The sequence below is a fragment of the Microtus oregoni genome, unplaced genomic scaffold, assembly GCF_018167655.1.
Source record: "Microtus oregoni isolate MIOR12 unplaced genomic scaffold, Mior012 000009F_ref0000495, whole genome shotgun sequence".
Taxonomy (NCBI): Eukaryota; Metazoa; Chordata; class Mammalia; order Rodentia; family Cricetidae; genus Microtus; species Microtus oregoni.
Window position 1 is genome coordinate 14242242 of NW_024543068.1, and position 23077 is coordinate 14265318.

Genomic DNA, 23077 nt, shown 5'->3' on the forward strand with positions numbered 1-23077 from the left:
GTCTCCGTGTGCAGAGGGAAGAGACTGGGGGCCGCACACCTGCAGGAACTCATTGGTCTTGGCCACCAATGGCTTTAGAGAAGTCACGCCTCAACATCTGAGAATGGATCCATTCCAGACAAGGCTGCATTGGCTGCAAGGGCTGCCTTGCCCTTGACTCCTGAGTGCAGACCAGAGGCCCTAGTGCTGAACCAACCGAGGAGGAAATGGGGACACAGGAGAGCCACTGTCAGATCTCAGAATTTCCTGGCAGCTTCGTGGGGGCTGGGCAGACCCATGTTTCTGGATGCAGTTCCTCACCTTTAATTCCATGCTGGTGGAACGTGGCCATATCCTTGACCTGGTTCTGCTTGGGTAAGTATGGGTGGGCCTTTTATCTGCCAGCTAGATTAGCCATGAGACAGCCAGGAGCAGTTCTCCCTTAACCCCCGTTGTACCCTGTAGCCTCACAGGTCACTCAAGGACAGCCTGGAGCATGGACAGGGATGGTGGAATAGAGTGGGGAACCAGAATTTTAGTGCAGAATCTCTCCAGTTGAGGAGGTCACCAGAATGGTTAGAAGCCCAGGTCCTCTGAATGCGGCTGATCATCTCAGAGAAGAGGCCATTGCCATTGTCCCTGTCCTGCGGCTGAGGGCTGTGATGACTCTCCACATGGATGTTGGAATAAGATGTCTTTTACTAGCCTCCACCAGTCCCTGCTTAGATCATCTTTAATTTGTTTTTTGTTTTTTTTTTAACTGTCCTGGTCTTCAGCCTCTTCATCAATAAAGCTTTAGTCATAAATTGTTTAAAGATGAAATGAGGAAGTGTGTTGAAAGAGTGCTTAGCACATAGGGAGCTTCTCATTAAGTTAGCATTAATAATGCTAATTCCCCTCCAGGGATGTGTTAGAGAATTGAGTTTCCGTATCTTTTAAAGAATTTGATTAACAAGACTCAGTCTTAACAAACTAAATAATGATAATGAAAAGAAGTGGGGTTGGGCAGTCGGTAGAGCCTTTGCCCGACATGCATGAAGCCCCAAGTTTAATCCCTAGCATTTCAAAAACAAGGTGTGGTGTGTACACTGTAATCCCAGCACTCCAGAGGACCAGAAGGACAAAGTCATCCTCAGCTGCATACAGTGAGTTTGAGGCCAACTGGGGCTGTATGAGATCCTGTCTCAGAAGAAAATGCTAAGAATTCTTGTGTTTGCCTAGTGAGCACATACCAACATCTCTTTCCCTGGCTCGTTTGCTTTCTAGCTCTACCTTGTCTCATTGTTCTTCTCATTCTTCCTCTCCACTTTTGTTATTCTGGAGCAGTGGTTCTCAGCCTTCCTAACGCTGTGACCCTTTAATACAGTTCCTCGCGTTGTGGTGAACCCTAGCCATAAAATTATTTTCATTGCTACTTTATAACTGTAATTTTGCTACTGTTGTGAATTGTAATATAAATATCTGACGTGGGTTTTCTGATATGTGACCTCTGTGAAAGGGTCGTTTGACTCCCAAAAGGGTCACAACCCACAGGTTGAGAACCACGATTCTAGAACCTACTATGACTCTTTGCTTTACTTGTTCATGATTTAAAGTACAACTTGTTTTGTAAAGCCTGTTCCATGCCCCTCATTTTCTGCTTGCTGTGAGTTCTGCCTCCATGAGTCTAAATTCTCTAATCAAGGGTTCCCCTTCTTTCTGGCAGGGTCCCTGTTACTTCTTGAGATGAGAATTTCCCACAATCCCTTCCCACCTTAGATTTTCTCTACTTTTCATTCTTTTGGGCTTCTAACTTCCATGACAAATGGATCAGTGTGTCTAGAATTACCCAGTGTGATTTATGATGAAGGAAGAAGCATAGAAATCAAGGTGTGTGGCTGAGGTCTAGGGGAAAAGAACCTAACCATGTCAAAGGAGTTAGGGGTATGGTGGCAGAGACAGACTCAGTGAGGGAGACAGAGTAGGTGCTGCTGGGGACCTGGGGCGGTGGAAGGAAAACCAGATTCTGGACAAGCAAAGGAGTTCAGGAGTCAGTGGCGAAGGGTCTCTTTAGAAGAGGGGAGCATTGACAATATATTTGTATGTTGTTAGAAGAGGGAGATTACAGAGGGAATCATAGTAGGGACAAAATTCTGGGGGAGAAGTTGGGATCCACTGCTGGGAGGGAGGGGCTTTGGGTAGCATTCCTAACAATGTGGGGGGGGGCAATAGAAGAGTGCAGGGGTAAGGAGCTGGGCAGATGTAGCACAGAAACGAGGGGCTGGTCTGTTTGCCTCTAGAGTTTCCAAGTGAATGGGCATGAGAAAACGGAGAGACACGAAGGGATCATCTGACCAGGGAAGCAAGGGGCAGAGCTGAGATGCAGTCACTATGTGAACAGAGACTGGCCAGCAGCTGGCTGGTAAATTGCTTGGTACAAGTGCAGGGTAGGTGGAATGCCGGCTTTCACCGCAGCAGGGGTAAGAGAGGAAGGTGGGCTGATGTGTGCGAGGGCGTGCCTTTGGGGATGAACATGGAATGTAAGATGGCCTGGCGACAGCAGTGCAGCAAGGGTTGGTATGTGGTGAGAGCTGTTCCAACAGTGGAGTCCGGGTCCTGGAAGGACCGACGGTTAATTATGCCCATCTCACTGCCCTCAGAAGGCCAGGGCCACACTGACTATCATGCTGCCCCCCCCTTGGTTTTTATAGTTTTCATTTTATGCATATGGTTGTTTTGCCTGTATGTGTGTCTGTGCACTTGGTGTCTGTGAAGGTCAGAAGAGGGTGTCAGATCCATTGGAGCTGGAGTTAGAGATGGTTATGAGGTACCATGTGGGTGCTGGGAATCAAGCTCACATCCTCTGGAAGAGGAGCCAGTGCTCTTAACCGCTGAGTCATCTCCCCATTTTGTCCCTTCTGATTTTGACTCAGGTATAGTCCTCCTAAAAGAGCTGAGTAAACACTCAAATAGAAAATGGCAGGGCTGGAGAAACAGCTGCTTTTCCACAGGACCCAGGCTCAATTCCCAGCACCCACGTGGCAGCTCACACCTGCCTGTAACTCCAGCTCTAGGGGATCCAACTCCCTCACAGAGACATATGTGCAGGCAAAAATATCAATGTACATAAAATAACAATAAATGGAAAAAGAGAAAATTTCAAGAATCAGTGCTTATTCTGGGTCTATTTAATTCAGCCATTGTTTCATTAGGTTGCCAGGACAGTCTGTGCTCCTCAATGACACACAGGGAACCACATATTAAATCTGTGGTTCACCTTTCCTACTCCTGTCTCATTGGCTCCACAAATGCTAGGTTGAGCATTTGAATTTGTCTCTGCTGATTCTGAGTGTCTTGTCATCTAAAAGGCCTTCTCTTGGGGGACAGGGCGTGGATGGATGGTGCTAGCCTGAAGCTGCTCCTAGGAAACCCAGGTCTCCTGTTTGTGTGCAAGCCTCAGGTCTCTGGCTTTCCGGAAGACAACCTGTGCCTGAATGGTAGCCAGTGTGTGTTGGCGTGATTTTGCGTCAATCATGGCCTTGCCTGAAATCCTTAGGAGTGTGTCGAGAGTGGGTTGGGAGGTGGAGAGAAACACAGACTTTCTGGGAATGGGACTAGAAGTTTGATGGTGCTGACACAAAGCAGAGAAGCAATGAACCTCGTCTAGTTTAACAAAGCAGCCGCGTACAACTTTTGCCTTGTTCCTCACAATCGAAGGAACGTGTGGGCAGGAAACACTTAGAACCCAAGGAGGACTCAGGGTTAGAGTGGTGACCATCACAGCACAGTCTGCTGATCAGCTCCAAGTGTGATCGGAAGGCCACTGCATGCGTTTCCACAGGACGCTAACTGATACGCAGAGCTGGAGCTGGTAGACTCGAAGCATGGGGCCAGGGTAGCTGATGATTTAAACTACCCCTGCTGGTGACTGCTGTGCACTCTGGCATCTGGGAGGCACTGGCGGGGGGGGGGGCAGGAAAGCTTTCTGGGGGTTGTGGAAGTGGGAAGACAAACGACTGACATTTCCACTCTGAGATCCTTGTTCTCCAAATGAGAAACCCCCGAGACAAAGAGAGGGAAAGAGAAATATCGAGGACGTGTGCGCAAAGGTAGAGCTCGGAGAAGGCTCTTAAGCAGATTGAGAGAGGCAGTGAGGTGTGAGCATCCTGGTTCAGAGCCCAGACAGGAGATCCACACTGCAGTCAGCTCACACAGGGCCTTATCTTCAAAGCAACGTTCGTCTTCTCTTACGGATTCCAGGTGGGAGTTCCTGCCTTTGATAGTGGCCATGGCCTTCTATAGAAGTCACACAGTCTCCTGACGCCATTCTTTAAGGCAGCATGCTTCAGGTTTCAGCTCCCGTGCTGTTTAGAGACAGGCTGTTCCGTTAGCATCATCTCCATCCTCCCTGCACTGGCTTTCCTTGTCCTCACTGGAGAGCAGAGAAGGCTTCCAGACACGGGGTCACTGACACTGGTCTTGAAGGAGGGATAGAAATCCCTGAACCTCAAAGACAGTGCAAGTGACATTTTGTTTATTCTGCTATTCATAGGTGTATCGATGGGTCCACTCATCTGATGCAAAATCTTCTGTGGTTAATGAGTCAGATTAGAAGAGATGGAGACTGAGGGGGTAACCCAGGAGGGAGAGCGAGTGTGGGCCACCCATTTCAACACACTCTGCCTTTGGAGCTCTGGCTAGCCTGTGGCACTGCAGGCCTGATCTAGTAGCTCTGGTGTGCATTAGGAACGTGTTCCTAAGTGACACGCATGCTGATGACACGTGGAACATACTTTGCATAGCTGAGTATAGACAACTGGTTGACAGCTTCGGCTGTGAATCTGGGTGGGGAGGATAGCGTCTTCGCGCGCAGAAGGGAAAGTGCAAAAGGAGTGGGATTTGCGCACTTGGCTTTTGAGGGGGACAAGTAATGAATGTTTTTCTGTGTTCCCATTGGTTAGGGCCATTGGGAATCGGTAATAGGAAAGACATGGATCTATAAAGGGCTGCGTTAGCCCCTAGCAAGGAGACTTGAAGAACACACTCAGGCAATGAGAGACAGAGGCCTTACTTAGGGGGATTGGTAGAGACCTCTTGGTTGATGGCATGGTAAAAATTAACGGGCATTTGAAAAATCTCCCTTTTAAAAGGGTGTTGGAGAGTTCCTGTAGATACAGAACTATGCGATTGTAGGAAGGGTGTGGGTGAGAGGCTGACTATAAAACAAAACCATTTGGTTTGTGGCTTTGGCTGGGGAAACTGACTCACAGACAGGAAAGCAGGCGTTGTATATTTGACCTGTGACCTGCTTAAGGTTTGACTCCTTAATTCTCATACCAGAAGTTTTAACCTGTCAAGCCCAATAGCCTGTAGCTCAGTGGTAGCCAGTGGGTTTTTTTTTCTTGTGTATAATTCCACAGGGGATAGATGCTTGGAATATTGTTTTAAGAAGAATCCTAAGGTCTTATCCATGTGGATTGGAAGAGCGTGCCAGATTGATTAGTGATGTCTGCCATGAATATTGGATAGAAAGGGTGGCACACGCACCCGCTGTCTAGCCCTCCCTGAAGGCAAGTCAGATGATGCATTCCAAATCCTCTCCCAGCTATGCCTCAGGTGGACCAGAGCCATTTCAGAGAGGGTTGCCGCTTCCATTTCTCTGATTATGGGATGGAATTGATCACTTCTCATCCAGAAGGGCTTTGTGCATCTTGCAACAGTCGCGAGGCTCTTGCCTACATTTCCAGAGAACCGGGGAAGGCATTCCTCATGCATTCCTCTAATATCGATGGGTGTTTCTACAGTGAGCAGCCTGAGTAGACAGCGTGGCTCAGGGCATCATTTCTATTAAATCTAAAGACAGATGCTGGGAACTGGAAATAGCCATTGATTTGCTTTCTCCCGTGCTATCCCAACTCTCTAATTTCTCCAGAGGGGGAAAAAAATAAAGCCATGTAAGAGTCAACTCCTTCCGCTTTCAGCGTAAACAGCAAGATCAATTCTCATTCATGAATTTGTTGGATAAATATTTGTTAGACTGTCAGGAAAATTCACATCCATCGCAGGTGAAATTTGGTTGGTAGAAAGTGATCTGTTTGTTGGACATAGGGACCAAAGATAGAGAGTGAATGAGGGCTGGATGCAAGCACTGGGCTAATGTAAAGCCAGATGGCACTAGGTTTGGTGCCGTAGCCTCGAGGACGTTTCTCCTTCAAGCAATGTTACCTTGGTGTGGTTTTGTTTTCTTCATGTTGAGGACATTGAAAGACATCGGGGACCTCAGGGTCTCAAGAAGTCTTAGTCACAGATTCCAGGGGAGACTCGTTGTCACCTTTTCCATTTTTCTGTCATTACAATCTGAAGAAGGGAATTCATGATCTGGAGAAACTGGGAGGAGAAAGAGAAGGAGGAAAGGCTTAATAGGAGACACTGAGTCTTTGGATCCTTGTCAGGGTCTTGGAGTGTGGGTAGTGGAGGGTGAGGTTATAGATGCCTTGACCAAGGTGCAGTCTGATGGCTGCAAAGGCGCCTGCAGGGGTTGGGGAGGAAGGAGAGGGCTCTTTCTTGTCTGTGCTTTTGTTCTTTGCTGAGGTGAGTGAGGAATATTCTTGTCCTTTCTCAGCTGACAGTGCAGTGGAGGTGTCTGATGTGAAATCAGCCTGGGATGCCAAGCGTCCTTTTGTGCTCCTTTCAGTGCCTTTACGGCTGAGCTGGTGATGGGCAGTCACTCGGGGGGATCTTAGGGAGGGCCCGGACAACCGGCTCTACACGGAAATTGCTAGCCCAGCAAGATCTATCTGGTGGGGCTGTGAGGTAGAGGGGAGGCCTGATGCCTCCCATGGCTACGACTGTCTGAGGGGTTGTAATCAGTGAGGGCAGGGTACTTCAGTTCCCAGGAGCCGACGCCCAGTAATGCCACCACAGGCTGCTGACCTATTTCCTGCAGCCCCCAGGGCCTCTGTGTGGGCTGGACTGGCTTCTTCCTGGGCAACTGTTCCCTAGGGCTCTCCAAGATTAGTCACTGCCAGGTGGTGAGGACTTGAAACCCTGCTTCCTGGGGACTTCATCAGAGGCATGGAGCCTTTGGGGACAATACACTCTAGTGCAGTACAAATAGAAGAATTGAGGCAGACAGGTTTTCCAGACTTACTGTATGAAAAAGGGGAGAATGTTACTATATTTAACAGCTTCAAATAGGAGCTGAAGGAAGTGGGGCCACTCTATGTGGGTTGGCCATTTTGAAACAAGCAGCCATGGATGACCAGAGACTTGAATGTGAGGAGTTAGATTATTTCCGCTCCACTGTTTCCTGGCTGCCTCAGCCACTCTGAGCCTCGATTTCTTCTTTTGTAAATCAGGACCTCTGTCTTGCTTACCTGCCAGGATGACTGTGGAAAATGAAATGACCCCAGTGAATATTGCTGGGAATGGTGGGAGAAAGATTATTAAGATAGTGACCCAAAGCAGGTGTGGCAGTGTACGCTTTTAATCCCAGCACTCAGGATGTAGCGGTAGGCAGAGTTCTGTGAATTCAAGGCCAGCCTGGTCTACACAACAAGACCTCATCTTCAAGCGAAAGAAGATATCCACAAGCCTATCCACAGGTGCTTGAAATCCCATAGGCAGTGGATGCTTGCTGGGTATATACCAGTTCAACCTGGCTTCCAGGAAGCCCTTGGCTTCCTCACATTGAGGACTTGTTTCCGGAAACTGTAACAAGAAATTTCTTGGAGGTGAGAGGCTCAGACAGGTACATGGAGTGTTGAACAGGTGAGAGTGTGAAGGACATCCCACATCCAGAGGGAGACCAGAATCAAGGATAGCACCAAAGGCTAATGATGGTGGTGGAGTGGGTTTCTATGAAGTCATGTCATGGTTGAGTCCAGGAAAACAATGGCAGATACAGTCAGCTTGCTGAAGATTGCGATGGGTTCTACCTGCTCGTTTCTTCTACTCATCTTTGTGCGGTCACTTAGATCAGCTAGGTTCCCACTCTTTTTTTTAAGGTTTTATTTTATGTGTATGAGGGTTTTGCTTGCATGTATGTATGTGTACCATGCATGGGCCTGGTGTCCACTGAGGTCAGAAGAGGTTAAGTGGAGTTACAAGTGGTCATGAGCCACCATGTAGGGTGCAGAGAATGAATCCAGGTCCTTTACAAAAACAGCAAAGACTCTACAGCCCTGAGCCATCTGTCCAGCCACACCATTGGCTTTTATAAGATGCTCTATTTAAAAAGAAGAAAGCCTCTCATAGATGGGAGAGAATAATATAAACCCCCAACTCTTGCTTCTTCCCTTCATGTCCAGCACAGTGCTAGGCTTCACTGTGGGGGAGGAAAGGGGCACATTGCCTATATGGAAGTTGTGTTAAATGTCTGATTTTCTTTTCTTTTTTAAAGGTTTATTTATTTTTGAATCTCTCTCTCTCTCTCTCTCTCTCTCTCTCTCTCTCTCTCTCTGTGTGTGTGTGTGTGTGTGTGTGAGAGAGAGAGAGAGAGAGAGAGAGAGAGAGAGAGAGAGAGACCATGAGGACCGGAGGTGTTGGATCTCCTGGAGCAGGAGTTGGGTGCTGGGACATGAACCTGTGCTCTCTTCAAGAGCAGTGCACACTCTTAGGCACTGAGTCATCTCCCCAGCCTTCAAAGATCTTGTTTTCTAACCTTCCAACAAGACCTCTTGCTGTATTAGTTTGCTCTATATTAGTTAACTCTTGCTGCAAAACAAAGTACTCCTGACCCAGCAACTTCAAACCTCATTCATCTCAGTGTTTGCGGGGCAGGGATGTTGGATGGTTTCACTGTGTAGCTGTTCTGTCATAGGGTGTCTCCTGGGCTGTGGCCATTCCAGCGCTGCTGGGGCTTGAGGAACCACTTCTAAGCTAACCCTGGTATGTTGATTGCCCACAGTACCTCATGGGTGCTAGACTGAACCTGGGGCCTTTGTTGGCTGTGGAGCAGAAGCTTCCCTCAGGAAGTACAGTATCTGACTTCCTCCAGGACAAGTGGTGTGTGTGTGTGTGTGTGTGTGTGTGTGTGTGTGTGTGTGAGAGAGAGAGAGAGAGAGAGAGAGAGAGAGACAGACAGAGACAGAGACAGAGAGACAGAGAGACAGAGAGACAGAGACAGAGAGAACATTTAGTTTTTAAGATCGCATGACTTCTCCAATTCTATATCTGTTAAAAGCTAGCCTTTAAGTCCAGTCTGCAATTAAGGAGAGGACTCACAACCTCCTCTTGACAATGAATGGAGGTAGATGAAAGATTCATGGGTGTTTCTAAAGCTCTCTGTGGCCACCAACACTGCTGCTTGATCATCATTCATCCTTGCCTCCTGGCTTTGGTCCTCCTAGAGAACTGGTGTGGCTTTCCTTAGGGAGACTCTGGAGCTATGTGAGAAGTTATTACTTGTACGAGCGTCAAAATTCAGACACCTAACCCTGAAAGACCTCATCCAAGATCAGAAGGAAAGGAGTGTATCCACTGAGACTCAACTCATCCTCTGGGAAGAACAGAAACTGAGGCTGGCAGGGGACCACAGCCTTGGCTCTGGAACTTACATTAAAAAATGACCTTGTTACTCAAAGATTGAATTGGATGATATTTCTAAAGACTGTGTCACGTGACACAAGCGTAAGCGTGATGGGCTAAGCCCATGACAGATGTGGGAGATTGTGGGCATGTGAATTCTTCCCCTGACAGTATTGAAGTCATCTAGACAGCCCAGGAGGCACGAGAGCATGCCACCATAGGATGCTGCGTCTCCTAGACTACCTGTCCCCTTCAGGTCTTGTCTTACCTCATTGCCCACTTGATTGTGGTACTCTATCTTCCCTTCCTTGGATGCCCATCATATATCTTTCTTTAGGTTCCTTTTCTCACCACACTAGATCCATTTTTTTCTCAGTGGGTTCTGCTCTTGGCACTTTTTAATGACTTAACCTCCAACTGTTTCCCACTTCCCACTCCGATTAGTTTTTTTTCAAAATTTTGCCCTGTGGTCGCCCTCTGATCATCTCACCACGTTCCAAAGCCTCTTCTGTCACCCCGATTTCTGGACTTCTAAATTTGCATGCCCAGTCTGGTCTTCTTGCCTGAATGCAGAACCATATTCTCTCACGGATCCTAAGACGTTTCCACTGAATGCCCCAGGAATGCAATGTGTATAAATGAAGCCCATTATTATGCACCCGTGTGTCAGTTCATAGCAGAGGGGGTTGCTCTGAAAAGTGCATCACTGGGTGATTTTATGGTTATGAAAATGTACTGGTGCCAAACTAACTGAGATGACTGTAATGTCTCTGGGCCGTGTACTCTAGCAAGACCAGCATGGGTCCATCTTTGACCGAAATGCCATGGGGTAGTGCACAGCTACATTCTGCATGCCTTTCATCTCTAGCTCAGCTAAAGGGCTGTTTTCTACTCTGTGGCCCAACTTAGAAATCTTAGTGACATTTTCGACTTCTCCATTTTTTTTCTTACTCATGTGTCCAGGTGGACTTCATGTTCAGTTGACCAATTCTGCCTTTCAAATTCTTTCAGCTTTACCTTTATTCCAAGTATTGACAGGCCTTTCTTTCACTTAGGACCCTGCTAGAATAACATCTCAGAAAAAGATAATTTGTTTTTTGTCTGTTATTGTGCCCAGAACATTGTGTGTGCTCAACATTCATTGACTGTTTGGGCCCTGCAAGCAGCCGCCTTCCTCAGTCACCTTCACTATTTTTACTCTCTGCTTTTCCACTAGAGTCACCCCTTGAAAGCAGGGTGACAGGCACATTAGTTCATTACTCACAGAGTCATGTCGTGGTCCTGATGCCCGCGGTAGAACCCTTCTCTCATCTTTGTGTGGCTTTCCGTCTATCTTCTGTTGCCATTTTCCCTCCCTGTTTCTTTCCTTGGCTATCAGCTTTGGCTGAATGGACCTTGTTCCTAATGTTTTCTGCTATTTCATTTTCCTTGTACAGTTCATTCCTTCTTTTTTATTTCACTTAGGCAACTCCTACCTATCCATCCAGACCCAGCTCAAATGATACCCACTCTTTCTGGCTCTCCCCAAGTCTCCACAACACGATTTACCGCTTCCCCGCCTCAGGAGTTTGATTCCTTTCTGTATTACAACACCTAACCATGATGTACTGTAGTCATTTTAAAAAGTGTCTCTCTCTCTAGAATAGTTAGTTACATGTCACTACATAACAAGTTATTCTAAAACAGTGCAGCTTAAAATAAAGTCTTATGATCTTACAGTTTCTGTGGTCAAGAACTTAGGTGTGGTTCAGCTGGGTATCTCAGGTCTGAGTTCCATCCTGAGGTCACAGTCAAGTTGTCAGGCAGGGCTGTGATCTTATCTGAAGGCTCTGTTGGGAGAGGATCTCGTCTAAGCCAACCTACACAGCTTTGGCTCTCAGAGCCTTCAGCTCCTCTCAAGATGCTGTTGTATGGAGCCTATAAGTTTTCCTTCATTGCCATGTGGAGCTCACCACAGGGCACCTCTCTGCATAGAAGTTATCTTCCTTAGAGTAAGAAAGCACAGGAGGTGGGGGAAACCTGTGTTTTGTCAGCTGGTGTTAGAAGTAATAGCAACTGCCAGTGTCGTAGTCTACTTGATAGATGTCCGTTATAAAGTCCAGTCCGTATGGAAAGAGCGAGAGAATGACACCAGGGCTGAGACTGCCTGGTAGAATACTTGAGGCTACCTTTCACACCTGCTAAATCGAGCTTTCCACGACAGGATTTATGTCTCATTTAAAACTTGAACCCCAAGTACAGTTTCTGTCCCAGAGAAGATGCTCATTGGATTTGGTCAAATGAAACTGGAGTTATTTTCCCCCTCTGAGACTCTGATCACAATGAAATAAATTACAAAGTAAGAACCCTAAAATTAGGTCACGGTTACTTAGAAATGTAGAATGAAATATTGAAACTAATACTAACCATCCTCTATTCCTAGGCCCTTTCTGTGATCCTCTCTCAGTCTTTCCACAAGATGCAAAGCAAGCGAACATCCATTTCCCTTTTGACCTGGTACAATTCTATGAAATATCTTTGAGAGAAAAGCGGAAATACTATCCAGAGTCCTCGGATGGCTCAAGAACTTAAACCACTCATGAATTCATCTTCTACTTCCTGGACAGTCCTGATTAAAGGATCACAGGCAATCAAGAATTGAATAATCATTCTCTCCCATCAGTGACCCATTAATTACAGATATCAGCCCTCCTGGGTTGACTCAGGGCAGCGGGAAGCATAGCAATTAATTTCTTCTTTGGGCTCACATTCCTAGGAAATCCCAGAGTCTTCAGCCAGGCCTATGGCTGGATGTGGCCCCTGCTATCTAGAGAGGCCTAATATGTGTAACCAATATCAAAGACTTGCATCTGAGATTGACGGTAGGCTCTGGATGACAATTCAGGGTGGCTTCCACACACCGTTGGGTTCACACATCATCCTGGCCCCAAGCTTATGATTCTGGTGACGAATTTCAAAGAATCAGCTGAGTCAACTTCTATTGACACCACCACTCTCTCTCTCCCTGGCTGGCAATGTCTTCCTGTTCTCATACACAACTACCTCAACCCAGATCTAAAACTCCCTATAGAGGGAGCCTTGCCCAAGACTTTTGTCTGCCTACAGAACCCAGAGAGCTCAAATTGCAGAAGTCATTGCTGGGAAATGCTTTAGATTTAGTGTAGTTGGACTTTCCTTTGGACCACCAGCTCACAAATAACGACTTATTACTAATTATGAAAGCTTCGTCTTAGGCTTGTTTTATACTAGCTCTTATAACGTAACTTAACCCATTTCTATTAATCTATGCTCTGTCACGTACCACTCACCTTGCGTCTTCCACGTCTACTGGCATCTCTCGTGTGCTTAGGTTCATCTCCTACTCCTCCTCTCTCTCTGCCCGGAAGTCCCGCCTATACCTCCTGCCTAGCTATTGGCTGTTCAGCTTTTTCTTACACTAATTACAGTAATATATTTTCACACAGTGTACAAATACCCACAACATTCTATAGATTTTTTTAATTTTTAGGACCCAAGCGTGCTGTCACAAATATTTATCCGACAAAAGCTATCAAAAGAATAAACAAACAGGTGTCTTTGGCCCTCAGTTATCATGTAGGACTAATTAGGAGCAGTGGGGTCCTTCCTGCACCTGGGCACTTTTCAAGTGCTGTGCCTTGGCCCCAGATTGGACCAGTCAAGTAAGTCACATAGATCTAGGGCAAGGCTTTCCCATCCCATCATTCCACTCTAGGGGGACCAACCACAGTGCCTTTGGATTTATAGATGGGTATAAAGCCATTTCTAAGCGACTCTATCTTGAACCATATGTGACCATGAAAACAGGGAGTTTCTCAGGCCATTTGCTAATGACTTCATAAGCTATTAGCTGCTGAACCCATCAGAGGCACCTCTATGCTATTGCGTGAACTTGCTAGGTGTGGTATTTATAGTAACAATTGGTGTAGCAAACCCTCTGGCTTCTGTGTCACGTGATGCCTGGGTGCCGTAGAGCTTGCCAGCTTGAGGGCGAGGATTAGCTGACCTCCAAGATGAGCTGAAGTAGCCGCACAGTGAGGTGTTTTGCCTGAGCAAAAGGCAGCCCCAGCTCACACCATCATTTATTTTTAATGCAGTTTTGTTTGTTTGGTCTTTGTCCTTTCCACTCTCTTTCTCTTCTTTGTCTTCTTTGAAGTACATGAAAAATGGTAAGGAGAAAAGGAGCCATTCAGGTGCCTCTAGAGTGCCCTTCTGCGGCTGTCATCAATTCGCAGGTGTCTCAAGCAGTAGACGTAACATCTGGGCACGCAGAGGTGAGCCTGTGGACCACTACAAAAGATCAACAGAGCAGGCCTTGTGAAATAATCTGTGAGCAGGAAGTATCTGTGGATATACCTGTGGTAATAGATGTGCAAAAATGTTGGGCTCTTTAAACTGTTTTTAAAAATATTTATTCTTTGTCAATTTCCTACACTGTGTTTTGATAATATCTACTCCCAGCTCTCTTCTTCCAGTCTGCCAGGCCCTCAGCGTGTGCCTCTCCCATCTTTATGTTTTTATTTTCTTATTTAAAAAATAATCCCACATGTGCTATCTACACGTGCATGCTCAACCTACCGGTGGCCAAACCCTGAAGAAAAATGACTCCCCATCTCCCGGCACCACACACACACACACACACACACACACACACACACACACACACACGGGCTGGTGTGTGTGTGGTGCTGGGGGATTAAAGCCAGGCCCTAACACATGTTAGGTAAGCACCTTTATCTCTGAGCTATGTCCCAGCTCTATGAGAGTTTAGAGTCTTGATTGCACGGAAGTGGTTTCACCTCTTTACAGATTAAAAAGAGACTCAGAGCCCCCCTCCCTCCATCTGGTAGACTGGGTGTCAAAGTGGAGAAACAAAGGGAGGCTGGGAGGGATTGAGGCAGGAAGAGAGAATATGAGAATGATTGGATCTGATTGAATGAGTTTTGTTCCCAAGGCAATCAAATTACATTTTTACTTTTGTTTGTTTGTTTTTTCAAGACAGGGTTTCTTTGTAGCTTTGGTGCCTGTTCTGGAACTAGCCTTGTAGACCAGGCTGGCCTTAAACTCACAGAGATCCGCCTTCCTCTGCCTCACAAGTGCTAGGATTAAAGGTGTGCACCATCACCACCTGGCCTAAATTTTTTTTCTCATTTGACTTAGTTTTTTTTATTCATATTTGATTATTATTTAAATATTTTTTCACTAAAAGTTGTATATATTTTGGCGACATAGGTGAGCAGAAGAGCTGACACTTTCTCTGCCCCCAATCTCTGCCATGTAGTGCAAGGGTGACAGAAAGATTCTCCCTGTCCCCTTACCCCTTGCTACCTGTGGCAGGTAGGATAGTTGGCCTGAGGGCACAAGACCAGGAGACCTGGCCCTGCACCTCACCAACTGCAGTACTCAGGAGAGCAGGCCCTGCACCTCACCAACTGCAGTACTCAGGAGAGCAGGCCCTGCACCTCACCAACTGCAGTACTCAGGAGAGCAGGCTCTGCACCTCACCAACTGCAGTACTCAGGAGAGCACACCCTGCACCTTACCAGCTGCAGTACTCAGGAGAGCAGGCCCTGCACCTCGCCAACTGCAGTACTTTGGAGACCTGGCCATGCACCTCGCCAACTGCAGTACTTTGGAGACCTGGCCATGCACCTTGCCAACTGCTGTACTCAGGAGAGCAGGCCCTGTACCTCGGCTGGGCAAACCAGTAGAACTATCCCTGGAGGTATGGTTGCAGGTGAGCCGCCTTGAGGGCATGAGAGCAGAAGTGACCCTACCATCTTGCTGCCTGCTGCACTGGGTGAGGGGCAATGCTGGAGAGCTTGCCCGGTGGTGAGGATGAGGGAAAGCTGGAAGGCTGACCCACCCAGCTACCACCCAGGCCCAGAACCAGGGCTATGAACTGGCCCACCCCAACATCCACATCATCTACAAACTGCTGGAGCATGTGAAGGGGCTGGACCTGCATATCCAAAGCAGCAGGATCTTCATTACACTAGGCAACAACAAAATATCCAAGAGGAGACCCAGCAAGAGCCTAGTATTGATAGTGTAGCAGAAGCCAGAGACCTTGAACCAGACCAATGGCTCATTGCAATGAACACTTACAAGATGAAAAGACAACAGATCTGACTCACTGGGCCACACTACAGCTTCCATCCTGAGACTTTTGTTTGTTTTTGTTTTTCTTTAAAATTTTATTTTTTGGCACGGGCGGGGGGGGTTGCAAGGGCAGAGGGCAGATATGAAGGGATGGGGAAATGAAATGAATCGGAATACATGATGCGAAATCCACAAAGAATCAATAAAAATGTTTAAAACAAAAAGAGACTGTATATATCTTCAATATGTAAATATTATAGTTTTTGTGTATATGAAAATATGCACTTTAAAAATGTTGAGCCAAATTATTTTGGGTGTGTATCTTCAGGTGTGTGTGTGTGTGTGTGTGTGTGTGTGTGAGTGTATTTGTGTGTGTGTGTGTTCAGGTGTATTTGGGTGTCTGAGCATAACATATAAAGGCCATATGCCAACACTGGCTGTCGTCTTTGGTTATTTTCCACCATTTTGGCTAGACGGACCAGTGAGCTCCAGGCTAATCATCCAGTTAACATCTGCCTGACCCTGAGGTTAGAGCCATATACCACTTTTTCTGGGTTTGTACTTATTCTAGAGGGGTGCAGGGGATTGAACTCGGGTCCTCATACTTGCTCAGCAAGCGCTTTACCCGTCAGGCCATCTCCCCAGCCTCCAGATTATTTTCTCATGAGTGCACATGGAGTCTTGCTTTTGGTACTGTTTCAGTTTAAAAGTGATGCTATCTATGCATTTCATATAGTTTCTGTGAGCTAAACAGCAAACCAAGGAACATGGTTTGAGTTTTACATGTCTTTTTATGAGAACCTTGGATATTCAGGTTCCCTTTTTCTGAGAAATTAGTTTTTTAAAAACTCAACATTGACAAATAAAGTAATAAAACGCAATTACATCTTTATAACTTCACAATGAATACATAATAGAACTCGCTAGCTTCACACTTCTTTGCATCTTTTTTATTTATGTTTTCGGCACAAACCTCCCAAGATAATCCTCCCCCTACTCGAGACCTTTAATTTAATTGGTGATGTGACTTAGCCAAGCCCAAATTAAATATTGGCAACAATGAAATAAAAAGTCTTTTAATAGGGATCACAGCACAAGAAAAACCATCATAGTAGCTTGTGTATTTTTGCCCAGGGTTGGTTGAAAATGAACTGAATTTCACTGCATTGGATGTCTGCTGCATAACACAGACTGCTTAGAGATACATGTTAGTTTCTAAGCCACAATCAGAACGTGCGCTTAATCAATGAGATGTATTTAGATATCATTTTCCCTCAAAGGTTAGACATGTTCGGGTGTGGAGACAACTGTGTATAAGAATATAAGCAGGGTGTGTGGATATGAAACAAATGCTGATTTTTGTATTGAGTTTTATGTGTGTGACTTCTGACCCATTGCTGTGTATTGACTATGCTTGTCACTCAGCACTCATCACTTAGGACGTGTTCTGTGCAGACAGGAGATGTGTCCTTGGAGGGGGCAAGGCACTGGTCACTGCTTTCTGAGGTCCACTTTTGCTTTCCTATTGAGCTCAGTAGACTGTGGTGTCCTGAACACCCTGTGCCTTCATCTCCACGGTCTGTCTTCCCTTGTCTGCAAAGTTTCCTCTTCTGTGTTGGTTTCCTTTCCCTTCCCATCTGCTGAAATAGCCCCGTGAAGTCAACCCCTATCATCGGAAAGCCTAGTTCAGGGGTCAGGGCTCCTGAGTAGGTGGTTGTAGGTGACATTTCCTGTTTGAGCTTCGAAGAAGGCTCAGGATTAGTTTGGGAACAATTGGTGCGAACAAGGAACACATCTTTACACCAAGTTCACTTTCAGATCTCAACTTTCAGCAAGGACTTGATTTTGAATGACGCTGTTGGAATGAATCATACACACTGCAGCTTGTGTCCCCTGCCCCATTTTCTGTGCTGGAGACAATGCAGACTCTTGTAATTGCCTGGTGTGCATCCTATCATTGAGCTAAATACCCAATCAACACTTTCTAAATTTTTCAGCAATTGGAATCTTACAAATGTTCTTTTGACCAATTGTACCAAGAGGACCTGGAGTACATTCCCTTCCTTCCCACCCTTCCTCCCCCTTCCTTCCTTCCTTCCTTCCTTCCTTCCTTCCTTCTCCTCCTCCTCCTCCTCCTCCTCCCCCCCCTCCTCCTCCTCCTCCTCCTCCTCCTCCTCCTCCTCCTCTTCTTCTTCTTCTTCTTCTTCTTCTTCTTCTTCTTCTTCTTCTTCTTCTTCTTCTTCTTCAAGACGGGGTATGTGTGTGTAACAATGCTGGCTTGTCTTGGAACTCACCCTGTAGACCAGGCTGACCTCAAACTCACAGAGATCCTCCTGCCTCTGCCTCCCGAGTGCTGGGATTAAAGGCATGCACCACCACTGCCCAGCTGTCTAACTTTCAATATGCTGAGATAAATGGCAATGTAAGTATTATTTGCTGTAAGAAAGATGGAGGGCTGGAGAGAGGGCTCAGTAGTTAAGAGAACTTACTGCTCTTGCAGAGAACTTGGGTTCAGTTCCCAGCACCCACTGGGTGACTCACAACTTCCTGTAACTTCAGGGTTTAGATGCCCTCTTATGGCCTCCAAGGGCATCATACACACATGATATTATGTGCATACACACACACATATATGCAGCACAATACTCATATGCATAAAATAAGAAGAAATTTTTTAAAAATTTAGAAAGCTGGAGTAAGGGAGAAAAGCCCAAATTACCAACCATGTACATTTAAAGATGGTGGTTGACTTTACAAAGAGCAAACAGTGGTGTGTGGGGCTCAGTAAACTGTAACTGGGATGAGCTTCTCTTCAGCCCTTGGATCGGAGAGACTGTGCCTGCTCCTCTCCCACTTCCATGAACTTGGAGCATTAATTCTGATCAAATCACAGTCCCAGAGTGAAGCCGTAGAAACAAGTATCCCCTGCTTTCTTGGGAAACTTCCCCTTTTGTCCAACAGTGTGCACTCTTTCGTCCTTTCTGTGCTAGATAAGAAGTCAGTTTGGAGTTTTACATGACAGCTGTTTTTTCTAGTTTTGGGAGAAAGTAGAAAGTTTGGTGGCCAACTTGGTATGGCAGCACAGGCACATAACTTAATTCTGAACTTAGTTTCAGGACCCATCTATAGAGCTACTAAAACATTTTGCACCTCTTCCTCCACAGTAGAGAAGCAGTAGGAACATTCCTGTCTCCCATTTTCTCTCTCGCTTGAATAGCACCTTGAGTTCTGAGCTGGGGGTGAGGCTGGTTTTAGTCTGGAGGCTGGAGGCGTAGGGGCTCATGTCTCTTTGTTCATGTCAGAAAATTTTGGAAAGCTGATGACCTTCTCAGAATAAAAACAGAGAAAGCTTTGTGATCCTTCCCCTAGAGGTTTCTAATAGACGATTCTAACACCCACTGGCCGTCATTCATTTGTCTAACTAAAGCAACCACCCCGAAATGTCTCTAGAACTCAGCACAGGGTTTGTGTGGCGGTTGTAGATGTGTCCAGTGTGTGGCCCACAGGACACATGTGCCCCAGGCCCAACACAAACAGCCACAACATATATATATATATATATATATATATATATATATATATATAGAGAGAGAGAGAGAGAGAGAGAGAGAGAGAGAGAGAGGACCTAGTGCAGACCCATGCAGGCTCTGTGGTTGCTGTTCAGTCCCTTTGAGCCCCTGTGAGCCCTGCAGTTGATTCTGTGGGACCATGTTCTCCTGGTGTCATCAACCCCTCTGGCTCCCACAATCCTTCCCCTCTTTTGAAAGGTTCGTCCAGCAACTCAAGAGTGGATCTTGTAGACCACAATATCATGTTAACAATGCCAAAGACTGGAGCTGCCTACTGTAGGCGAACTCAGACACAGGATAGATTGATGACTAGTATCTGCAATGTTGTGGATATGTGAACCACACAGGCCGCCCCAGCCTCACCCAGGCAGATGCTCCAGGGCAGCTGCCAGCTGAGTTGCAGGCCATGGAATGTGCTGACCTTCCTTCCTCGGGAAGATGGCACCATGAGGAATGTTATTATTAGCAGGAGAGCATTTGTGCTGATCTGTCAACACTCCCTCATTCAGACTAAGACTGGGCACATTCAGGATGGTATGGCCACGGACAATACCCCCTCATTCAGGGTCTTTATGGAACAATGACAAACCCGCAGTGTCACACAGGTGACACATTTTTGAAATCTCTTCTTTTGGTGATGGTCACGCCATACTTGCCCAATTTGCTTCTTGGCTCTCTGGCAATAGTTTCCTTTTCTGGTTCTTTCCTCCATTGGTTTTATTTTCAAGTCAGGTTCTTGTGTTTTCTAGCATGGCCTTGAACTCACCATCCTCTTGCTCTAGGCTCCCCAGAACTTGGATTTATAGGCAAGTATTCCATCCCCAGATATCCTGTCTTTAATTAGACAATTCCTCAAAACTTAGTCCTAGATTTAAAAAAAATCCCTTCTCCCTTCTTCCCTTCTTTCTTCTCTTGTTTTCCTTTTTTCTACTTTTATTGACTCTCATAGTTTCAATTATCACCTAGTTTGCAAGATCAATTTTAAGTTTTTGTTTTTGTTTTTCTTTTTAGGCAATGTCTCTGTGTAGCCCTGGCTTGCCTGGAGCTCAGAGAGATCCTCCTGTCACTGGGTTCTGAGTGCTGGGATTAAAGGCGTGCCACTATGCCTGGTCTTGTTTCTACTTCAAGTCCATACTTGTCTCTTGGACTCTCAGTGATGTGTTCCACAACCTGACCCAACCCGAGCGCTCAGAACAGAGCGGGTCCCCTTCTCCAGGGTCGCCACACATTCTTCCTAGGTGGTCCTCATCTCAGTAGTTTTACTGCACGCTGTCTAATTCCTTCATTCAGTCACCCACTCTCCCACACTGCAGTATTCAGATGGGTCAGTTCCTGTCACTTCCTTGTTTATTGTTTTCTCAGGTTTCCCCCTGAGCCCGATCCTCCTGTCTCTCTTCCATTGGCTGCACCAGCCTCAGAACCAATACTGGCAAAAATTCTTGCGTCTCCTCGAAGTCCTAGCAAATCCTTTCCAGGCCTCTCTTCCTTCCCTGCTTCCTGCTGATGGACATTTTCATTTGTATATTCTTGTTTTAAAAGATCTTGTCCTTTCTTTGGAAGTAGTTCTAGGTTTGTATGAAATGACAGTAATCCCAGGTGCCTTTCCCCTAGGGGTGAGCATCTTAGATACCCACATACAATAGCAAAGCTACTGCAACCCTAGACCCTTTGTGGGTTTTGTTGCTTCATGGGCTCGTGTACACAGCCATATTTGTGAATGTTTGATGTGTGCCTCTGCGTAGTTCTATGACTTCTTATCACATATGTAACCCCCAGGATCCAAAGCTGTGTCTCCAGCCTCAGGATCCTCTACACCTAAGAATGCTTCTTAAAAAACACAGTTGTCTGCCTTCGGTTTGAAAGCCTTCACTGACTTTATAGGCCCAAATGCTTAAATGAGGGCTGTAAGTGCCTATTTAGTCTGGCTTCATTGTCTCCTGGGTGGCCTCTTGCCCTGTCACTTTGCAAAGAAGCCTACACTCATGTTTATGGGTCTTTCTCTTCCTTCTGGTTTGCAAAGCTCCTGGCTGCTCAGAGCCTGCTCACGCAGGTCCCTTTACCTGGCATCTCCTCTCCTTCCCACCCAGTTAACTTTTGATCTGCCCAGTACTGACTTAAGCCCCTTTCCCTGGAGCGTTTCCTTGACCGCTCTGGCTAGGAGCTCTCATTGGTTTCCATCACCAACTCTGCCTTTGCTCTATGGTGTTAGTTACATAATAGTGATTAAATAGTTGTGCAGGGGGTCTTAGTAATTTGAGGTCTCTTTGGAGGCCTTAAGAGTGTCTTGCTCATGGTGTATCTTTTCTGTCTAGCGTAACAGCCAGCTTAGCAGCTGCTAGTGAAACAGTTGCTGAGGTGGTGAGCTCTTCTTAGTGGAAACTGGCTTTTGACAGCTGGGGTATGGCCCGAGACCAGGGAACTGGACAAAATCACCTTGCCTAGGTGGGTGTACGTCCCATGATCTCAGCTCCATCCTTTCCAACAATGTCCTGTCAGAGAACCTGGCCACTTGTAGCCCACACTGCTGAGTCTACAGCTGAAAATGTCCCCACTATGCCCCTTCTATTTTCACTCTAAGAGATTAGCGTAGGAAACAGCTTGGCTAGGATCCTCCTCAGATCGCACTTTGGGATGTTTTCTGGAGCATGAGAGGGCTATTCGTGCAGGGTTTTAATTTAAGGCTTCTTTCTGGCCTCGTCTCTTTCCCCTGTCATCCTACCAGGTTATTTACCCCTACGGCTAACACTCACAGAAACTTCAGAGTGGTTTATATCGGGGGAGCCCCAAACCTGGTGGGTCCTGATGCTGACAGCCCACCCAGTGTTTTACCCAAATGAGCAGGGTCCGATGGGCTCTCTGAAGATTCCAGAGGGAAACATGGGGTTCCTGCTGGGATGTGGCTAGGGACAGCACTTAGAAGTCTGTCTGTGAGCACACTTGGTCAGTGATGCTGCTAACTCTAATCAGTGCCCCCTGTTTATAGTATCCTTTAAAGAATAAAGGGGCAAACGTTCTGTTCAGTGGGAGCTCTGGAGAAGGATGGGGCCTGGGCTGGGCCAAGCTGCTGGTTCTTTCCAGCAGAGGCAGCGGTGGGATTCGCTCGTCCAGGTCACAGCGCTGGGAAACCTAGCAAGTTGTAACTCCCAGTCGTCTGTTCACTCTCGGCCTTGCTCTGTAGACTCAGTGGGGGCTCATGCAGTCCTGCTTGGCAGGTCAAGCTTCAGGGATCTCTTCAGGGCTGTGTGATCTATGGTCACAGCTTAAAAGTCCCTCTCCCGACCTGGCTATAGGTTTAGCTAATGAGACACTTGTAGGATAGGACTGGTCCTCTGCTGGGCTTGTCACTCCCTTGACTTACCTGCCAGACCCCTTTCTTATGTTCCTGCGACTGCTAAGCATTTGGGTTTTTGTTCATCTCCACTGTGGGTCTGGAAGGAACCACAAAAATACCATCCATCACCCCTAAGCCCTGTCTCCGAAAACCTTATGAGATTCCTGACCTTCTCAGGCAGTGTCAATAGGAGGTCCCAGCTCCAAGTAGCTCTGAGGAGTTTTCCTGTCCCAGCTTCATCTGGGCGGGGGGTGATGCTGATGTCCCCCCCCCCCCGCCCCAGGCTGCCTTGGGCTGTTTAGTCCTCTCTGGTCACAGCTTTCTACTCTACTTGTTACACTTCCGGGGGACATGGCTCTTGGGGTAAGAGGAACTGGTTGGTTATTAGTACGAAGACGAATGCCCACTTCTCCAGTCCTGGCGTGACTGGAGGCGGTGGTGTAAGGACTGTGGATAGAGCCCCATTCAGACTCCTGGTCTGTTTCCCAGCCTGTGCTTCCTCTGATTTCCTCTATGCTCCCTCCGAGGAGATGTGTCTTGAATTAGTAGCGTTGGGGGTACAGGTCACACT

General features: G+C 46.7%; 1 protein-coding gene across 1 annotated transcript in view; it reads left to right on the top strand.

Moving 5' to 3' along the window:
• The window catches only part of Dpf3 (double PHD fingers 3), a 265998-nt gene that overhangs the window by 229854 nt on the left and 13067 nt on the right, over nucleotides 1–23077 (top strand). The window lies entirely within an intron of this gene.